Below are 7,339 nucleotides of genomic sequence, written 5' to 3'. Positions count from 1 at the left end.
CTGACATGGCCTTAAAGACAGAGTGGGAATTGAGGAGGCAAAAAGTGGTAACCGCTGTAGTCGAGGAACAAAGCCTTCTTACAAGGGCCTTGAGCCCTTGCCACATACCATGGAACACACTAGAAATTTTATGCAATATGTGACTAATCCTCATAAAAACTTGTAAGGAAGATTTTACTTTCATCATTGTATGGAGGTGAAACACGGAGGCTCGGCTAGATTAAGCGACCTTCCTAAACTTGCAGTTAGCAATCGGGAGAACTGAGTCGAGCAGATCACAGATCCACCTGTTCCCTAAGAACAGTGAGAACAAGAATGTGGCACAACAGCGAGGAAACCTTGAGAGCCAAGCCAAGCCACACCAAGGTTTGTGGGCTGTTCTGTAAGGAAAGGGGAAGTCAGTGGTGATGTCGGGGGAGGGGCAGAGAAGCCCACCGCAATATTCATCATGGTTGGGCTAATTAGGAATTAGGAAGAGCCTGAAAACAAAGGCAATCTATATAAGGTGCACTAAGTGCACCTATATAAATAAAGGTGCATTTAGCAATCTAGACCCTACAGAATTAAGAGGAATGGTGAATTGAACAACATTTGAAAGGAAGAAAGTACAGGCTTTGGTGACTTGTTCTTAATAAGGACCATAAAGCCTAAAGAGACTTGGAAAACTCTCAGGAAATGCTGCCTTCTATTTGGTGGCAAAGCTGGGCCAGACCATTAAGTCCGGCCAGAACCAGAGGCCAGGGATCCTCAGACTCATGAAACATCAACTGAAATTCAAGGTCAGGAATTGGTTGTAAGAATGGGCCCAGAAGCAGGCATTGGGCAGGATCAAAAAGGCTAGTGGTAAGGAACTCTCTGGCTTCCCAGAGTTCTTATCAGATCCAATCAAGGGTGCAGGCAAAATAAGAGATTTCTGTAAACTGAAACCAGGGCCCCGCAGAGTATAAGAAGCACAGAACTGAGATGAAATCAGGAATTTCATTTGTCCTTGCTCCAAGCAAGGAGACCAAGGGAAGCAATCAGCTACCAGCCTCTTAGAATTATAGTTTTAACTGAACTGTATTTTAGTGAAGTCTCAATCTTGTTCTCCTTTACATACATGATATTCCTCAGCTGGAATAGTTAGTAAGTTATAGTGCCCTAATTCTCATCCTGGACTGTGTGTGTGTGTGTGTGTGTGTGTGTAAAATTATCTAATGTTAAAATGTATCATTAATTTATTTTCTAGTGTCTAGGTTAGAATATAACTATGTGATATATATCAAATGAATTTCATGGCTACAGTCCAAATGTAACAAATGAATCATTTAAAACTATCCGCATATTGGTGATGCCAAATTTTTCATTTTCTTCCATTTTATTAATGCATCATATCTCAGCTCAAAATCAATCTATTAACCTTGAAAACATTTTGAGCTGGAATGAGAGCTAGCAGTGAACTTTGTGACCTTCCATGTGATATTAGTCATATTTAGCAATTATTATTGGCTTTGAGTAATGAGGAGCCAGTTGAGACAGGAACAGTAACATGGCGGTTACCAATGAACTAAACTTCAGAGACCACAGGGAAAATGAAGAACATGAAAAATCAGGCTTTTTAAATCTCAATCTTGTCTTCCATAAAGCTCCTGCCTTTAAAAAAAAAATTGAACATCTTGGCAGCTATTCTGATAAATTACACATAAATACTCTAGTAAAATCTTTGTTATGAGATAAGGAATTCTGTTCAGTGAATTTGAAAGGCAACTGAATATTAAAAAAATGATGTGTCTGCCTTCTAAACCTCCAGTCGGATGAGTCTGATGGATTTCCCAGGTGCTAGGACTGTTGACTCTGCCATGAGCCTGGAGGAACGATACAGGTGGAAACTGAGCAGCATTATTTAAAAAATTAAAGTCCAAGTAAGTGCTTCAACTAAAAATGCCTTAGGAATACATAAATATATTATCCTCTGGATGAATTTTATATTACGTTATATTGATTTTAACACAATATAAAATATAATATAGATACTTTTGGATTCACAACATGAAAGTAACAGTTAATGATTTGCCCATATGGGACATATGAAAATACCTCTCTTAAAGTCTTTTGCCATGTTTTATGGATTTTCCTACTTTCATACTACTAACAGTTTGGAAACTTGTTATCATAAATGGAACATTTTTCATCTCTATTACTTGATAGACATCAAATAAAATAGTGTCATCTTTACTGTAGAAGAGCCCAACTTCACGGATTTTGAAAGTATTCTAGTTGTATTATTTTCTTAATTTAAGAATATTTTACATATAAACAACCTCAGTTCATCTGCAGTCCCTAAAATATATATACAGAATTTTATAACATTACTCATGGAAGAAAAGAAACACCAGATTTACCTCTAATACCAAATATTGAGTAACTTCTACTTCCAAATTGAATTAAGTTTTTAAAAAGTTAGTTTCTTAGAATCTTTGCTTATGTTAACATAAAGAAAAAAACATTTATTCACACTGATTAAAAAATTAATATAAAAATATAGCCAAACCACACTGTAAGCTGTGAAATCTAGAAATTTGGGACTAAAGATGAACCATCTCTGTAAGAAAAATGGGTAATGGAAAGTCACTTTCTGTAAATATACTCAGTGACTCTTCCTGAGAAAGAAATTAACAATGGCCTGCTGACTTCAGAAATTCTTCCAAGCAACCTAGAATTATGAAAATTTATTCAGTTGAGTTGGGAGAGATAGTCCAATTATACTGGAAACCAGAAATTTTGCAACCAATTTTTTGGGAGATTTTAACCAAGTTTTTTTTTTTTTCCCTTGTCTTTTGGTTTTGCTCACTATTGCATCGTATTAGCTGAAAATGTTCTGAATAGCTATACCAAAAAGAATGAGTGGGCCCACCTGATATACTTTCAGTATACCCACTGAACATTTACTACATCACTAGGTTCATTGTCAGTGCTCAGTTGCTCTTGTGTTAAAAATCCCAAGTCAGTGAATAACTCAGAAAATGGGAGGAGGCTTCCCTTCCAGAAAAGATCCAAATAAAGATCTTTGGGGGTAATTACAGGAATAAGCAATGGATCGGACCTACTGAGGTTCCCAAATACATTGATTCCTGTCTATGAAAAGGATCCAGAGGCCAGGGTAAATAAAATAATTTGCAAATAGCTTTGAGTCTTATTGTACAAGAGAATTGATTAATCCTGAGGTACACTAGTAGGGGACTAGGGCTGATACGGGTTTTATTCCCACAATTCTCAGACAACAATAGAGGATTAAATCACAAACTTGTTTTGAGGTTAGTGTTTTTACCAGGAACATGTTTAGAAAGAAATATTAGAATTTACTTTTAGTCTTCCTTTGTGGCAAGTAACAATGTATGTGTTTTGTTTAACCTCTTCAGATGTTTTGAAATGTTTTGGTTTAACTAGCTTGTACTTTATTAATGGCAGTTCATCTCATAGATCTCTTAATGACTTGGCTTAAGAACAAAATTAAACTTCCTGAATTTGAATTCTCTAAAACATATCCACCAAATGCAATTGCCCTTTCTGTCAAATAAGCCCTTGCTGGTTTGTAAGTCTGAAGTGATTTTTTTTTCCTCCCTCATTATGGTTGTTCCAAGACTCTTGACATTCTCTAAATCATCTTTCGCTGAGTACAAGAGGTCCATGAGGAAGTCAAGATCGATGATAGACTTCATCTCTCTTGAATTTTAATGCAAATGTCTGTTCCCCTAATCAAACAAAGGTTAAAAAAGGAAATCAAATTAGCTTATTACAAAAGCCAGCATAACTGAACTGACAAGAAAAATGCTTTCTGTATGAAAAGCCTTTAATCAATATCTTAAATAAGAATGTCACTGGAAAGAAGGGTTCATATGTGGTCAGTTATAATCTGCAAATCAATATGCTCTTTTTAATAAATATTTGACCACCGTAGCTCAATAGACATTGCCCATAGAGCTTCTTTCTTTAAACCAAAATGAAACAAAATTACAGCATAAATGTAGTGTTCAGGGCATAACTGAAACTGTGAGGGAATTCAAGGTTAGGGCTCTTTCACCTTTTAATCATTGGGTATTAAATGCTGGAGAGATTTTCTTTAGTGCCTTGTCTCATATACAGGTCCCCTATGCAGTCTATCTGTTCAAAAGTAAAATGATGTCAGAAAAGAGATTACTTATCAGAGATAGATCTAGGTGCAATTTTTCTATTCTAGATTTAGTTTGATTATCTGAAACTATTTGATCAAATATTCTACACGCACTAAACCCTTAATTTTGACAGGTTTTTAACTCACGTCTATAGAAATGCCCCCCTGTGACGGGTGACTTCTTATAAATAAGTATACTTCCATTGTATTCCGTCAAAACCATAATCAATTAATATCTGATCAGCACTTTCTTCATGCATAGTAGCATGTTGGCAGGCTGTTTGCATTGTTACCAACATGACTTGGAATCTTCCACTTATTGGATGTGTGATCTTAGGCATATCGCTTAATTTTCCATACTAGAAAGTATGTTAACATAGCGTCTGTCTCATTATAAATGATAAATTGTAACTCTTACTGTGAATTATTATTATTTGAATTGTGATGGTGGACATATAATGAAACATAGTTTAACACACAGTTCTGGTTTGAACAGCTCAATAACATCCAGTAGAATTCAATAAACTATACCTCGGACCAACCCATTAGACCATTGGAGATACTTAACCGTGGTCTATAATTTTACCTTATGTCTTTGATTTGCTTTCTTTCTCTTTTGACATCAAATGAGAGAGTGGAAACTGTTTTTTTTTTTTTAATTCTTTTTATCAAATAGTAATTTAGAAAGACCTCATAGTGGCTTATTAGAGAAGTCCAAATCATCAAAATATGCAAAGGAAATAGAACTGTTCCTAAGTTTCTGTGTATAAAGCTACTCTAACCACTGAATACATAACTTTTGTTCTTTTATTCCCTTCTTTGAGATATAATTTTTTTATTCTTTCATAGGAATTGCTTTCTTAAGGAAATTTTTACAAAGCAGGTTCCCTAGAAAACCTTGGATTGCCTAGCCTTGCTATGCATGATTAATGAAGATGCAAAATTTATTTCCTCCTCCACTTGAAAAAATATATACCATTCTCACCTTTCTGAGATAATTTTGAAGTGGTTTCTGTGTAGAGTAAGAGGTCTTTCTTTAAGTATCAGTGAACCTGACAAGGAAAGCCTAGAGTAAATTGACACATCAAAAGCCTGCTACTTGGCAACATGAGGAGGCCTCTTGTTGCTGATCATTTATTTAATTATTCTTAGATGACCATGTCAAGATTTCCAGACAATATCCCTGGGAGCTAAGCGCTTTGAATGTTTGAACTATGTTAGTAAATGGAAAACCAGTGTCCTTGAGTATTAGAGACAGTGCTCTGATGAATTATAAAGTGTGTTAATTAAAATACATGTTTTTTAATGGGACTCTTTGCTGATCTATTAGGGCACCTAATTTAGGGTCCCGCATGCATTGACCTTATGACTTTTTAAATGAAGAAAGGTGGTGATGGTGACCAACATATGGACAATAATTTCTAGTTTACAAAGTGCTCTATTTAATCATTTCCACATCTATTATTTAATTTATCTCTCCCAGCTATCCTGTGAGATAGGCATTATTATTCACATTTTACAGAAGAGGAAAATAGATCTTTGAGCGTTTAAGTATATGTCCCAAGTTATACAGCTAGAAAATTATCAGACCAAGATTTTAATCTAGGCCCTTTAGCTCTGAATGTTTCCTTCTTTCCCATTACATAACACTGATGAAAATTTCCCAACTTTTCCTCCTTTGTATTTGAGAAGGCTGAACATAACAGAGGTCCAAGATGGAAATGGTTAATGCAATTGTGTGTTTACGATTTTTCAAGTAATCATATTTTAAACTCTCACATATATGGTTTTGCAGTCAAATCCATGGTTCAAAGTATTGGCATTTGAGGCCCATAAAGTTGCAGATGTTCTATTTCGACTTTGAAACTGCAGGGATCAGGATTGTAAATAGAAAAGTTCAAGTTGCTCAGGAGTAAACTTCCTATAATAAAGTATTTTGTGAGTAATCATGATGTTCAGGACTTCAGCATTTCCAATTGTCTTGTAAATTTAAGATGCTCCCAAGTAATGAAGGGTGACCTATTGAAGCTGGCAGATTAGATATCAAGTAATTAGATTTGTTCAAGAGCTTATCTACTACTGAGCAAAAATTGCAAGCTTAGTCTCATCTGGGATGAGTCCTATTTGCTTCCTGGCTGCTAATTTGGATAAGACAAGGTCATTTCACTCAGTCTACCTTCTTTAAAACACATCCACCTTCCAGAAGGGCACTGCTTTCTTTAGCACAAGACACAACAAATGAATTATTATTATTTGGGGCTCTCATTATGAGATGCCAGAGAGAAGGCATTACTTATCCATAGATCTGGATAGAAGTGAAGCTGTTCTGATGTCAAGGATAGAATTATAGAGTGCTTCAAGCATCTTGGTGGTGGGCATAATGCTGAGAGAGCAGAGAGAAAATAAATGATCTGACCTCTATCTGGCCTATGGGCTTCCAAATTATGGTGACTTGTGGAATTTGTTGAAGGCCTCCATCAATCAATAAATGATAAATAACTGTTGATTCCCTCGTATGTGCATAACATCATGTTCAAGACTGGGGGAGATATACATGAGAAGACAAAAACTCCTACCTTCTAGGAATGCATAATCTAATTGAGGACATTTCAAAATATTAGAGAGCAGCCAATGATATGTCCCAAATTAATGGTGTTTGAATTCTTGCTTTAGGAGCTCAAGGGTCAGAAAGAGCAATCCCAGTGGGGGAGAATCAGGCAACCATTTATTGAACCAGGTTGGGTGGCATGTGGGTAAGAGGTAGAAAAAAGGATAGTCCTGAGGAGGAAATCCACAGTGGAAGGAAAATTATATGAGTTTGTTCTGGGGGACTAGAGAAATAAGAGCCTGGGATTTTGGGATGAGACCCAATGGTGAAGGGCCTGAAATGATAGCCAAAAAAATCTGCTGTTCATGACATAGACAACAAAGTGCCATTTTTGAGAGGCAGCCGTTTTTGAAGGGCAGATGCCCAGCTGGAGGTGATGTATCAGAATGGCTAAGCTGGTGGTATCTAGCATGGAAAGGTAGGTGAGTGGGGCCAGTGACTGGAGGTAAGGAAACCTTCCAGAAGGGGCAACAACTATTCAAGACCATCTTTGCATTGTTCACATTAATGAAGCTAGAGCCTTGAGATGTATCCAAGGAATCTCAGCACAAATTATGCTATGGGCAAGTGATCAAACCATC

The sequence above is a fragment of the Phoca vitulina genome, unplaced genomic scaffold (assembly GCF_004348235.1).
Source record: "Phoca vitulina isolate PV1807 unplaced genomic scaffold, GSC_HSeal_1.0 scaffold86, whole genome shotgun sequence".
Taxonomy (NCBI): Eukaryota; Metazoa; Chordata; class Mammalia; order Carnivora; family Phocidae; genus Phoca; species Phoca vitulina.
The sequence above is the reverse complement of the archived record's forward strand: the minus strand, read 5'-3'. Positions refer to the sequence as shown.